Source organism: Chiloscyllium punctatum, chromosome 18, assembly GCF_047496795.1.
Source record: "Chiloscyllium punctatum isolate Juve2018m chromosome 18, sChiPun1.3, whole genome shotgun sequence".
NCBI classification, from domain to species: Eukaryota; Metazoa; Chordata; class Chondrichthyes; order Orectolobiformes; family Hemiscylliidae; genus Chiloscyllium; species Chiloscyllium punctatum.
The window spans coordinates 48,115,407-48,130,442 of NC_092756.1; the positions used below are offsets into that span (position 1 = coordinate 48,115,407).

The 15,036-nt window shown below is 44.7% G+C and overlaps 1 non-coding gene across 1 annotated transcript; it reads left to right on the forward strand.

Annotated features, from left to right (window-relative positions):
- The first annotated feature begins 12,682 nt into the window (after positions 1-12,682).
- Positions 12,683-12,764, forward strand: trnas-gcu (transfer RNA serine (anticodon GCU)). Its single transcript has one exon. It is a non-coding gene; the product is annotated as a tRNA-Ser (tRNA).
- Positions 12,765-15,036: the final 2,272 nt, after the last annotated feature.

Here is a 15,036-nt window from a genome sequence, read left to right on the forward strand (position 1 = left end):
CTAAAGCAGAAACCTCCTCTAGTGTGTGCAATGCTCCCAATCTGTGTTCGTGTCTCCAGTCTCTATTGCTGTTCATGTCTCTGTAACCTCTGACATATTGTCCAGCTTTCCGGTCCAATTAATTTCCAGAACATCAGCATCCGACATCAACAAATGTTTTCATTAACTACAGCCTTTCTTATCTCTGTTCGTTCCTCAATTCCATACAACTTCATAATCTCTGTAAATAGCACCATTCCACAAAATACTCCCTGTCTGTGTAAACTACCCCAATCCTACAGTGAGAAACCTCACTGTCCTTTTGATCACCTGTGATCCCTTCAGATCTCCCTTTATCTTTCCTGACTCCATTGAATACAGCTCATCTCGTATTATAACTCCTCTAACTCATATGTTACTCCCCATCTCTGAGATATTCTTCAGTTACTGCAATTCTCATTCTTTATCTCCAGAGCTTCCAATCCCCCTGGTCGATGGAAGGTTATTGATCCCTGGCAGCATGTTTAATACCTGTAGCAGTCTCCAACTCTTCAATACATCCTGTCGCTGTAACCTCCACAAATACTACAGCTCACTGTCTTTGTAATATCTTCCAGTATCTGCAACCCTGTTGATTTCTGTAACCTCCTCCAGAGCAGCACTACACATCTCTGTGTAACTGATGGGAATGCTGTAAACCTGCCTTCACAGCCTCACTAACTCTCTGAACTCCTGCAGCCCTACAACTTTCAGTATCTCTGGCTCCTCCAATCCCTACACTTCTCCCTGGCTGTGTGAACTGTTCCAGCCCCTTCAACCCTCCCTATGTCACTCACCCCTGCAGCTTCAACTATTGTCCATGTCAGTGTAATTCCCGGCACCAACAATCCTCCCGGTCTCTATAAACTCCTGCAGCTCCAACTACCACCCCTATCAGTGTAATCTCCAGTCCGTCCAACCCTCCCTTTCTCTATAAACTCTTGTAGCTCCAAATACCACCCAATCTGACTAATCTACATTGCCTATAACCCTCCCTTTCTCTAAATACTTCTGTAGCTCCAACTCGTACTGTGTAATCTCTAGTCCCTATATTCCTCCCGATCTTTGTAAATCCTTCAGAACTGATAACCCTGTAACTCTCCTTGACATCTTTCAGCCCGACAACCGATCTGAACTCTCATCACCAACAGTGATCTCAAACCACCTGAACTCTGAAACATCCTCCAGTCTCTACAACCCCCTTTTCTCTGTTAACTTCTCTGATATCTGGATTCCCCTTTATCTTCAGTTAGAGATCCTTTTTCAGGGAAACAATGTCTCAGTACCGTATCTGTAAGAACAAAAGAATCTTTGGTGCATCAATAAATTTGCCTCATTTTCTAAATTTTAACGACTACAAGTTCAACCTTCTTTACTCTTCTCATCAATATCCCTCCATTTTGAAGAACAGCCTGTTGAACATTCGCTGGGCTGCCTCCAATGCAAGGACATTTTCCCTTTAGATAGGAGACCAAACCTGTTCACCATATTCTCAGTGTGGGCTGACTGGAGTCCTCTATATTTATTATAAGCTTCCTCTATTTTTATTCTCCATTCCCTTTGAAATCAATGCCAGCATTCCATTTACATTCTCTATGATCTGTTGTCCCTCTATTCCACTTTTCTGAGATTTATACACAAGAATTCCCACGTTACTCAGTGGCGGAGCTATCTGCCCTTGATCCGAAACCAAGGGGTGACAGCGATAATCAGGAAAGTGCTGGAATGTATGGTAAAAGATATGCCAGAATTGCTTACTGCACACTTAGAATCCCATGGAATAAGCGCAGTCCATAAGACCATCATGTATAGGGGTAGAATTAGGCCATTCATTCCATCAGGTCTATTCTACTATTCGAATATGGATGAATCGTTTCTCAACCCCATTCTCCCATTTACTCCCTGTAACCCTTAATCCCCTCACTCATCAAGAACCGAGCTATCTCTGAGTTAGATACACTGAATTACTGAGCATCCACAGCCCCATGAGGCAGTGAGTTCCACAGTTCCATCACCCTCTGGCTGAATAAATTCCTCCACATCTACATACCAAAGGGTCATCCCTTTACTCTGAAGCTGTGCCCTTGGACCCTAGTCTCTCGTACTAGTGGAAACATCATCCCCACGTCTGTTCCATCCAGGCCCCTCAGAATTCAGTAAGTTTGAATGAGATTCTGCCGTGCCCTCTGAAACCTCATCAAGTACAGATCCAGAGACTTCACCTGGTCCTCATATGGCACGAAATTCATCCCTGGGATATTTCTTGGAAACCCATATCTCGTACCCTTTCACATTCTTTGTCCAGACTCTGAATGATTAACGTGTAGAGTGTAGTCCCAACACTGATTCCTGCGGAGCTCCCTTCATCACCAATTTCCATCGTGAAAAAGACCCCTTTCTTCACACTCTCTGCCTTGTGCCAATCAGACAAATCCTCTATCCATGTTCAGCATGTTGTTCTGAAACGGAAATTTCATTTCACACACACTGCTGGATTTATTTTTATGTCTGGCTGTAAACAGCAGAGTTTCTCCGTTACCTGCCCATCTGAAATTCCCTGGAGAAGGTGGTGGTGAGCTGCCTTCCTGACCCATTGCAGTCCTTTGGGTGTAGGGACAGACACAGTGCTGAGAGGATGGAGCGTGCCTGGGAGGGCACGTTGGAAATGCTGGGGTTCCCGTGCACCTGGAGCTCCTGTCTTTCCAGTGTATAGTGGTTCCGGGTTTGGGAAGTGCTATTGAAAGACCCTTCCTGAGTGACCTCAGTGCTACTTGTAGATCTTTTATTCATTCATGAACATGAGCTTTGTTGGCTGCACCAGCATTTATTGTTGATTTGGAGTTGTCCCTGAGAAGTTGGTGGTGAGCTGCCTTCCTGAGCCACTGCACCAGCCGTTGGAGCTGTTGTTATCTGTGTCCCCTCCAGCAGGCGCTACAACACTCCTCATGTCTCTAACTGCAGACAGACAATGCAGCTCGCCCTTTCATATCTGACATCCTCCTCGCCTTATAAATCTGACAATTCCTCACAATATCTCACCTCCTCCATTCACATCTGTGCCTGAGATCTCTAAAATTTCTTTATTCTTGTTGAAACATCTGATCGCCCAAACTCTCTCCTTTTTAAAATTTGTAACCCCTTCAGTTCTGTAACTCTCCATATCACTGTAATCAATGGCAGCACAGGTTCCCTTCCTTAAATCTCTATAATTATAATGTGTGTGTGTGTGTAAAATTGACACATTTCATCCTCCTTATCCATCTCAGGATTCCAGCCACCACAATCCCACTATTTGGAATGCTCCCATTCTCTGCAACTCCTCAATTCGTGAGGGTCTTTGAAAACCATCAGTGCCCCAAAGGTTTATATTACCCCCAGTTACTGCAAATCTTCTCACTCTGTCTGTCACTTCCAAGTCTGTCACATCCAAGTCTCCAGGACCCGTCAACACTTGCTGGATGTCAATTTGCATTTGTTGAAGTCTGCACATCTCTGTAAGCAGTTCTGAACAAAGCCCTTTAGGCTCTACAAAGCTCCGTCATGAACAAGCTACCATCTTCCTATTTCCTTTGCCTTCTTCGATGTCTGCAACTCTCATGTCTCTTCAGTAAACTTCTTTAGTTGCTGCAGGTCTGCCTTGCTCCCCACATAACCTGTTCCATCCCATAAAAATTGCTCAAATAACTGGAACACCATCTGCTCTGTTTAATCCTCCTCGTTTCCACTGTTTTCCAGGCACAACAGCGATCCTATAAGAGAGTAGTGCAGAATGGGATGTTATAAATCTCAGCTGAGGCTTGAGGCCTAACATTGCCTGGGAGTCGCAAAGGGAGGGAACCTGAGTGAAAGCAGCACAAAGCGAAAGAATATACATCAGCAACGAGGTTCAAGGCCGACTAGGACTTGGAGTTGGAGAAACAGCAGAGCAGGAGGCTGAAAATCAGCACGAGCCACAGAGGGAGTGACTGTGTAAGGGAGCAACTTGGAGCAGAGGCTTGAGGCTAACTTACACCTGGGAGTTACAGAGGCAGCAAAGTGGGAGGATATAAATCAGCACAGAGGATCGAGGCCTAATTGTGCCTCACAGAGATGGTGACCCTGTGAGGGAGTGGAATGGAGTGGGAGCTGGAGGATTACACATCCCTGGGAGTCACAGAGTCGGTGACCCTATGAGGGAGTGGAGTGGCGTGGGAGCTGGAGGATTACACTTACCTGGGATTCACAGAGACGGTGACCCTGTGAGGGAGTGGAGTAGAGTGGGAGCTGGAGGAGTACACATCCCCGGGAGTCACAGTGATGGTGACCCTGTGAGGGACCAGAGTGGATGGGACTTGGAGGATTACATGTACCTGGGAGTTATAGAGACTGTGACCCTGTGAGGGAGCAAAGTGGAGTCGGAGCTGGAGGATTACATGTACCTGTGAGTCACAGAGATGGTGACGCTGTGAGGGAATAGGGTAGAGTGGGAGCTGGAGGATTACACGTCCCTGGGAGTCACAAAGACTGTGACCCTGTGAAGGAGCAGAGTGGAGTGGGAGCTGGGGGATTATACGTACCTGGGAGGCACAGAGATAACTTTCTGCTGCTGGGACCTGCCTGCACTGAGTTTGACAGAAGTGCAAGAGCCATCACAGAAAAGGCTGTAAGTTCATTGGCTGATAAATACACCGTTATAAGCAACTGTCTGTTAATTGCTATAAGTTAGCAAATTTAGTTTTTCAACTCTGAAATAAGGGTTTAACACAGAAATAAGAGGGAGAAGTGAAATTCTGAACTAGTATAGTAAATTTCCCTCAGGAAGCCATGGTTGAATAAGGTACTTAACCATATTGTTATTTCCCTGATGTTAACTTCATTCTAAGTAATTCGTTAAGTTACTCTAATCATGATGCATTTTACGACATGGCAAGACATATTTGTCAGAAGGAAAATGTATTCTGTTCCATTGGGAAGTTATAGCCCCTGCGGATGTCCTAGATAAACACTGGGTCTTGGAGCTCAGACAGTGACTAGAGACTGTGTTATGCTGAGAGTTAGGGAGATAGAACAAACAGAGAGTAGATCACACTGCAGACATGACGGCCTGGAATATGGAAGGGAATAGGGGACTAGGCAGTTGAAGAGAAACTGTCGGGGAATCCAGGAATAGCCTGATGTCTCCCTCCCAATTCAGTTTCCCAGTTTGGAAGCTGATGTAGGTGTTGGCTGCTCAGGTGAGTGTAGTCAGAGCCATGTCTGGTACCACATGCAGCCTAAATGTACAGGAGAGGAAGAAGGAGCAAAAGGCACAGGGGAGACAGGAAATTGAAGAAGATGTCAGCATGTATATAATTCCAGGATAGGGGGGGTTAAGAATGTCACTGTGTCTGCAGGACATTCGTCCGAAGGCCAGTGAGCAGTCAAATGTCATGTCCACTTTGTTCGGAATGACCTGGGTAGGAAGGTGAAGTGGACTGGGCATCAGAATTTAGGAAGCTAGGTGGATGGTTAGCAAGCGGGACCAAAAATGTGGCAATCCCTGGAATACTCCCAGTGCCGTGTCCAAGTGAGAACAGAACTCGGAGTTTTAGGTAGATGACCGTGCTGCAGCAGAAAAGGCTTCAGTTTCCTGGGATTCCTGGGAAATTGGGAGTGGTTCTGGGGAAAGCAGCAACTGTACAAGCTGGATGGGCTAACGTGACAGAGCTGGGACTAAATGTCTACGGGGTGTGTGGGAGGGGTTGAAAATAACTTGGTGTGTGCTTAGGATCCAAAAAGGAATCGTGGAGGAGCCTACCAGGATTCTCAAAATAATGGGAGATGCAGTTGGTACTAATTTACAACAGCAAGTTTATCAGTGGAAGATGGAGTAAGAAAGAAAGCCTTAATCTGTGGTACTCTGCATAGACATGAATACCCGGAGTGCGGGGAGTTCCAGATGCAGATTGGTGTGAGGAAATCTGATGGACTGATCACCGAGAGCTGGCTCAAGAATGGCAGGACTTGGTGTTAAATATTGCTGAGTATAAAGGATTCCAAAATGATAGAAGGGAAGGGAAAGGATGAAGGTAGAAGTATTGATTTAGATTAGCGTTAGTTAAGGAGTCCAAGAGAAAGAGAATCCGTCCAAGGACAGAATGAATTTGGCTGGAGCTACAGAACAAAAAGTATATAATTACACTGTGAGGTACACTCTGTCGGCCAGCAATCATTGGAAAGGGTGGAGAGAATAAATATGCAGGGGCATTTGAGAGCGATATAATACTGCAGATTAGTTCGACCGAGAAACTTAATTATCCAGATATAGACAGAGATACTAGTTGTGAAGAGTCACGATGGGCAAGTGTTCCTGGATTACATGGAGGAGAAAAAGGTAAAAACAATGACTGCAGATGCTGAAAACCAAATACTGGATTAGTGGTGCTGGAAGAGCACAACAGTTCAGGCAGCATCCAACGAGCAGCGAAATCGACGTTTCGGGCAAAAGCCCTTCACCAGGAATAAAGGCAGTGAGCTTGAAGCATGGAGAGATCAGCTAGAGGAGGGTGGAGTTGGGGAGAGAGTAGCATAGAGTACAATGGGTGAGTGGGGGAGGAGATGTAGGTGATAGGTCAAGGAGGAGAGGGTGGAGTGGATAGGTGGAAAAGAAGATAGGCAGGTCGGACAAGTCAAGGAGACAGTAACTGAGCTGTGCAGTGGGAGAGGGACTCCCTGAGATTCCTGTAGAGAGAGGAGGAAAACTTCTTCAAGGCAGGCATCCTTGCATTCTCCCATGAATGTGTGGGTTTGATCCGGGTGTTCCAGTTTCCTCCCACAGTCCAAAGATTGTGCAGGTCAGGTGAGTTTGTCATTCTAAATTGCCCATAGTGTATTTGTCAGAGGGGAAATTGTTCTGGTTGGGTTACTCTTCAGAGGGTTGGTGTGGACGTTTGGGTCCGAAGCGTCTGTTTCCATACTGTAGGGAACCTAATAATCACAGCAAAAGTACAGCAGTTGAGTTAAAGTTCCCAAAGTACGTGTAGGTCACATGACAGTTACGCTGTCTGTGGCTCCATTCGCGCAATTGGTCAGCGCCTAATACTTAAAGGTGCAGAACATGCCAAGGTTGTAATTTCAACGCTTATCTGAAGATGCTGTTACTGACATTTACCGGGGATTATTGAAACATCAGACTGAAGCGCAGTTGAAAACAATGTTGAGTAAATTAGCATTTGTTTGGAAATTCCATTTTTTGACGTGGGGAAATGTTTTGCCTTTGTTAAACATGCCAATTATTAACAGAAATTCTGCAAATATTCCCCAGGTGAATATCCATCTGTGGATCGAGAAACACAGGTGAAGTTTTAGCTTGATTACCTTCCTAAAATCGCTGACCCAGCACTGGATTACATCCTGGGAAAGTCTGTATAAATCGTTTCATATCATTCAATTTTCTGCAAGCTGCACAGCTCATTCAATCAATCGAAAGTATTAGATTTAACTCCTTCTGGAGTTTGACTGTTGTCAGTAAAACTGGTAAAGGATCTGGGAAAGTAGTTTTGCTTTTGTGAGGAACAAAGGGTCCATCTGGAATAAGGTTGAATCTTGATGCAGGATTTTTCAAGCGGAGATAAAAGAGTATTAAATGGACTCACTCCCCTTTCGGTTGATTATGACCAAATGTTCAAGACAACAGATGGCAATGATAATGATGTTTTACATCGACAGGCCAAATCTTGCTCACTAGAGGCACCACAATATTACAGATCAGGTGAGTGGTAGAGATGATGATCCTTGTGGAAACCTGAGACAGTGAGAGAATTAATCCCACGCAGTTGGTCTCACTTTTCTCATAAACCAGTTAGTCAGCGGACTGAGCTAACCGTCTTCCATTTAATGTAGAGCTACACCAAACAACTCAGTCCATTCAGAGCATATAATATTTCATGTTGAATGAGTTGCTGCACCTTCCAACTCCACCAGCTCTTCTTATACTTAACATTTTCAGTTGCAGGTGTTATGCAATTTCTTTCCTATGAATGTTTCCATTTTGCATCCCCATCCAGGAAGTCCAGAATCACTGTAGCTGTTTAATTCTCCCTGTGGCTGAATGGGTTTGCTCAGGGTGCTCCGGTTTTCTCCCACAGTCCAAACATGAGCAGGTTAGGTGAATTAGCTGTGTTAAATTGCCCATACTGTTAGGTACAGGGGTAAATGTAGCGGAATAGGTCTGGGTGGATTGCGCTTCAACAGGTCGGTGTGGACTTGTTGGGCCGAAGGGCCTGTTTCCAAACTATAAGTAATCTAATCAAATCTAATTCACTCCTTGTCTGCCTGCACTCGCTTTTCAAATATTCTTGAATCAGCTCCTAAAATGATTCTATTTCTGAACATTCATCTCCGAATTCAATAACTCTCAGAATAAAAATACCTACTCCAAACTTCTTTATCATTTCCCGATGGGTTTGAAGTTCTAACGTCTAGTGTCCACTCACCTAAACGAGGGAATTTCCCTCGTATTTACTCGTAACAACTTCACATCAGCTGGATAACCTCTCTTCAGACACAACTAAGTCTTTCCTGATTTCTCCCGCATTATTCCTTATTCAATGCCACCATCCCATTAAACCCCCTCTTTTCGTTTCTAGTGGCTTTATCTCCCAGTAAACCTCATTTCCATCGTTTCTAACGACATGGTATCATGACCGTGTCATTCCTAACGTGTTTATAGTCCAGGAAACACTGCCCGTGTCTTTTATCTTGTCTTTATATCCCTATATATTTCAACCTGAGAAAGGATGCTAGGTCCAATTCAATGAATGAAAACTCACCACTAAGCTGTGCAAACTTATAACCGACACGGAAAGGTGGAAGCAATTTCAATTACAGCTGAATAGATTGGTTGCAGCAGAATCGGGTCAAATCCTAGTTACATACATGACTGTTGTTCTTATAGTTTTTTGTTCTCTCCGTGGGCTGAAGTTACACAGTGAGGGATCAATCACTATTGCTAGTCATACATAAGGGGTTGGGTATGAAATACTGAAGTTGTGAGATCAGAGCAGTTTCTATTGACGAAGACCATTCACTGTTCGAATATCAGTCTTCGGATTTAGACAGAGAGCGATTTTGAACGAAATTTGAGCAGGGAAGTTTACTGCATGATGTAACACCAAATTGTGTGGTTACTTTGTTGTTTGCCGAATTTGTGTGTTTTGCCTCTTTGGGGATTTTGAAGTTGTCCCCTCTATACAAAAGTTCAGTGCTTTTGTACCATTATACAAAAGATGCAGTACAACAACACCCAACGCTGTTTCAGTCTACTTGCACAGATATTGACCCCTGGAAACAGTACTGTGCACTCTCCTCGAGTCTGGAAAATAATTTGCTGCATTCCCGCTCTTATGGCTCTTTTCATTCCATCGGCTTCTGTTCTTCACGGAATCCGATTCAGCAGATATTGTCACTGAGTAATTTCTTTTTTGTGTTCAGATCATGCGAGCAGAATATCACAGTCCATAACACAGAAGTCAGACCATACTCAGGGAACCATATTCTGCTATTGGTCATATCATGAACACCAGGGAAAAATATGCTCTTCAAAATTTGCTAACCTGTTTTTCAGAAGCAAGATAAACAGTTCCATGTTTCTGCTTTTGTTGTCACACGGACCAAGATTGTAAATGCTGCAACCAGTTGAGACTGTCCGCTCTTCCACTACCATTTTCTCCCCAGGAAGTGTTAACTTGATGGTCTGAATTGGATTCTTCTAAAAAGAAGAATATTTTATCCATTGATTTCTGGTTTATGGCCACTAGGATCCCGCTGGGCCTCTGTATATCGCACTGATGAGAGCAGTTTCCAGCCGTCTTCTGCTTTTTTGTAGCAAGTACCTTCGCGGATGACATCAAAAGACGTTCGCTGTGACTTTGTGATACTCTACCAATGGAAACAGCTCGATCAATGGAGGCAGCTCAGTCCGCTGGGATGGGATAATTTCTGCAGTGTGTTCTGCGGATCAGATACAGTGCATTTTATCATTCAGATCATACAGAGTGAGAGCGCTCGAAAAGGCCAATTGGTCACTCGTACCTGTGTCAGCTCGGGAGTTACAAAATATGGGTTAAAGCGGAAACACTAGGGATTGGATCATGTTTCAAGTATTTACGTGAGGCAGGAAGCAGTAAAAGATACACTGTGAAGCGATTGGGATCTGACTACAGGAGCAGCAAATAGGTTGTACAGCGCAGAGGAGAGCTTTGAAGTATTGAATTCTGATGATGGGCCGATCATGCTTTCACTAGGCCACGCTGTTGCAGAAGATAATATGTCAGTGTCTCTCGGAATTGTGATGTCGCAGGCAAATATCACCGTTACTTTGCAGGAAATTCCTTTTTCCAATGTGACGACAGTCTCTATGTAAAATAGCTTCAATATTTAATCCTTTCTCATAAATAATTCCACTCCATCTCAGTGTGTTCAATTGTCTTCTTTCTAATTTACCTGTTATTGTGCCTGCATTGAAGTTGCTTTGCGTATCTTTTACAGTCTGGGTGATGTGATGCATTTGTACTGACCCACCTTCTGACAGAATTTTCCACTTCACTTCAGCCCACCCTAACTTCGTTATCTGATACCATTCCCGTTGTCTGGGGGTTAAGCGCTCGTCTCAGACCCAGACTACCCTCACCCAAAATACACGCAAAACTCAGACACACTGTGATCACTGCAATCCAGGGACATCTTCACTCCGAGGTCATTGATTATTCCTAGGAGAAAGTTCGGACTGCAGATGCTGGAGATCAGAGTCGGAAGTGTGGTGCTGGAAAAGCACAGCAGGTAGTCAGCATCCGACGAGCAGGAGAATCCACGTTTCAGACATAAGCCCTTCAACAGGAATAAGGCTTTTGTTTCGGGACTGATAGATAAATGGTAGGGATTTGGGGTTGGGGGAGATAGTTGGGAAAGTGGTGGTTGGATGAAGGTGAGGGAGAAGATGATAGTTCAGAAGGAGCCGTGATGGAATGAGTCCAGAGGGCGGTCCCAAGTTTGAGGCTTGAGACTTGAGGCACGGGAAATGAGGAAACTATTCAAATACACACTTATCCTGTGAGGTGACAGAATTCAAAGGCGCAATATACGGCATTCGTCCTCCAGGTATTGGGTGGTTATGGTTTGGCGCTGAAGGAGGCCCAGGACCTGCACGTCTTTGACGGAGTGGGAAGGGGGAGTTGAAGTGTTCAGTCACGGGATGGTGAAGGTGGTGGGTGCGTCGTCCTAAAGATGTTCTCTGAAATGATCTGCAAGAAGGTGTCCTGTCTCCCTGATGTCGAGGAGACCACACTGGGTTCAACAGATGCAGTAGATGACATTATACGTTGTACAGGTGAATTTCTAACAGATGTGGAAGGATCCCTTGGGGCCTTTGACGGAGATGAGTGGAGTGGTGTGGGAGCTGCCTTTACCATTCCTGCGGTGGCATGGAAATATGCCAATAGTGGGGTGTGGGTTTATTGGGGGTTGTAGACCTGACTAGGTGTTCGTGGATGGAATGGTCTTTTCAGAATGCTGATAGGGGTGTGGAGGGAAATATATACCTGACAGTGGGGTCTGTATGGAGATTGCAGGAGTGGTGGAGTCTGATGTGTTTTATGCTCAGTTTGATGGGGTGAAAGTTGAGTACCATGGGATTCTGTTCTTGTTGCGGGAGGGGTGGGGCTGAAGGGCGGTGGTGAGTGAAGTGGAGGAGATGCACTGATGGGCATCGTCAACCACGTGGGAAGGAGACCAACTGGGACTTTCTGAGGTGGAATTGGTCATCCTGGGAGAAAATGCGCTCGAGGCGGAGGAATTAGGAATAAGTGATGGTGTTTTTACACGAGGTGGGGAGGGAGGAGGTGTCGTGTTGGTAGCTGTGGGAGTCGGTGGGCTTGTAATATATGTCTGTCATTGGTCATTCGCTGGAGACGGTGATGGACAGGTCCAAGAAGTGGAAGGGAGCTCCCAAGAAGATACAGGTGAATTTGAGTTCTGGGAGAAAGGTGTTCATTGGTGAACTGTTCAACCTCCTCGTGGGAGCAGGAAGTGGGGCCAATGAATTCATCAATGTAGCGGAGGAACAAGTGGAGAGAGGTGCCAGAGTAACTGCGAAAGTTGGACAATTCCACATATCTGACAAACAGGCAGGCATAGCTAGGTCACATGTGTGTGCCCATGGCTACCCCTTCGGTTCGGAGGATGTGGGAGGATTGGACAGAAAAGTTGTTGAGGGTGAAAACCAGTTTAGCCAGCTGGATGAGGGTGTCGGTGGAAGGGTACTGGTTGGGATGGGGTGAGATGAAGAAACAGAGGGTTTGGAGACTTCCGTCATAGCTGATGCATGTGTACTGGGACTGGATCTCCAATGTGAAGATGACGCATTGTGGACCAGGGAAATTAAAGTCTTGGAGGAGATGAAGTGCATAGGTGGTGTCACAAACGTAGGTAAGAATTTCCTGGACTGGGGAGACAGGAAGGTGTTGAGGTAGAAAGAGATGAGTCGGGTTAAACAGGCGCAGGCAGAGACAGCAGATCTTAGGAAGGAGGGAGAATCGGGCAGTGTGAGGTTAATGGACAATGAGGTTGGAGGCTGTGAATGGGAGATTCCCCAGAGATGATGAGATTGTGATCGTCTGGGAGATTATGTTCTACCCTACAATGCTAATGCGACGAGGTGGCCGAGAGGTTAAGGCGATGAACTGCTAATCTATTGTGTTCTACACGCGTGCGTTCGAATCCCACTCTCGTCGCTGTTTTTGGATTATCACAGCTGTCTTATTGAAGTTGGAACTCAAATGGTAAGTTTATCTGTATCGACCACATTATAAAACTTCAAAGAATAATTTGAGACCGAAGCCTGAACTTAACGAAATGGAGACTGAATTGGGATAATGAAAAGGAACGCGATTTTCTTTTCCAAGTAAAGTTGCTGTGATCGTTAATCTTATGAAAGAGATCCAGGGAAACGAAATAACGAGAGATGCGATGTGCATGTTTAATGCAATGGGATTCTTAATGAGTGTTTTATCACATGAAATCTGGAGCAGGTTGCGTAGATATGATTCATCTTGCTGGTAAGAGCACAGAGAGACACCACAAAATAATAGAGATATTTAAAAAGGTGCAGGGGGTGGGTGTAGCGGTACAGAAAACTGGCTGTGAATGCACAGTAGAGAATTGCCAATGTGGGTACCGTGCATTGGCACGGACAGACTTACACATTGGTCTCGCCCTTTCCCCCTTGCTCTTGCCATTGATGAAGGTTGGATATAAGACACAGATAAACACGAGATGTGGGAAGCAAGCTCCCTCTCGTTATGCACACACTGGATGCATCACACTGAACTATGAACAACTGGAGAAATCAGCATGTTAACTGCAGGAAGTGAACATAAACTGTTCATCAATAACCACAGATTAATGCTGCATAAACATCTAAAGTGTCTTTAAACGAATGTCATTAACAGACGTTTCGTTCTAATACCTAACATGGCTTTCGTGGGAAATCATGTCTCACAAACTTGATTGAGTTTTTTTGAAGAAGTAACAAAGAAGATTGATGAGGGCAGAGTAGTAGATGTGATCTATTTGGACTTCATGGACGACTGATTAGGAAGGTTAGATCTCATGGAATAAAGGGAGAACCAGCCATTTAGATACAGAACTGGCTCGAAGGTAAACGACTGAGTGTGGCAGTGGAGGGTTGCTTTTCAGACTGGAGGCCTGTGACTAGTGGAGTGCCACAAGGATCGGTGCTGCGTCCTCGAGTTTATATAATTTACATAAATGATTTGGATATCAGCAACAGAGGTACAGTTAGTAAGTTTAGAGATGACACCAAAATTGGAGATGTAGTGCACAACGAAGAGGGTTACCTCAGATTATAACAGGATCTGGCCAGATGGGCAAATGGGCTTAAAATGGCAGATAAAGTTTAATTCGGATAAATGCGAGGTGTTGCATTTTGGGAAAGCAAATCTCAGCAGGACTTATACAAATAATGATAGGGGCTTGGGAATGTTGCTGAAGAAAGAGACATTGGAGTGCAGGTTCATAGCTCCTTCAAAGTAGAGACGCAGGTAGATAGGATAGTGAAGATGGCGTTTGGCATGCTTTCCTTTATTGTTCAAAGTATTGAGTACAGGAGTTGGGAGGTCATGCTGCGGCTGTTCAGGGCATTGGTTAGGCCACTGTTGGAATATTGCGTGCAATTCTGGTCTCCTGCCTATTGGAAAGATGTTGTGAAACTTGAAAGGGTTCAGAAAGGATTTCCAAGGATGTTGCCAGGGTTGGAGGGTTTGAGCATTATGGAGAGGCTGAAAAGACTGGAGCTGTTTCCTCTGGAGCATTGGAGGCTGAGGGCTGACCTTATACATGTTTACAAAATTATGAGGGGCATGGATACGATAAATGGACAAAGTCTTTTCCCTGGGATGAGGGAGTCCACAACTAGATGGCATAGGTTTAGTTTGAGAGGGGAAAGATATAAATGAGACCTAAGGGACAACGTTTTCATACAGACGGTGGTACGTGTACGGAATGAGCTGCCAGAGGATGTGGTGGAGGCTGGCACAACTGCAACATTTAAGAGGCATTTGGATGGGAATATGAAGAGGATGGGTATGGAGGGATATGGACCGGGTGCTGGCGGGTGGGACTAGATTGGGTTGGGATATCTGGCCGGCATGAGCAGGTTGGACTGAAGGGTCTGTTTCAATGCTGTATATCTCTATGACCACATTTCAAGGTGGATGACAACAATACCAATTTTATTTTGAATTTGAGATCTATTTCATCATTTTACACAGCGAACAAGTTCAATTTAAATAATACAAACCACGTTCGCTTACACGGAATAAAACTATGATTTTATTAAAAAAAACATTATCCTTTTTAAGTAGCAGTAACTCAACATGAAAAATAAGTTGTAATTTTTATTGAACATACGTCAGTTAACACAATTATCTTACTTCGCATTGACTGCAATATGCACATGCTAAATAAAGTTTAAGAAAGAAAGTA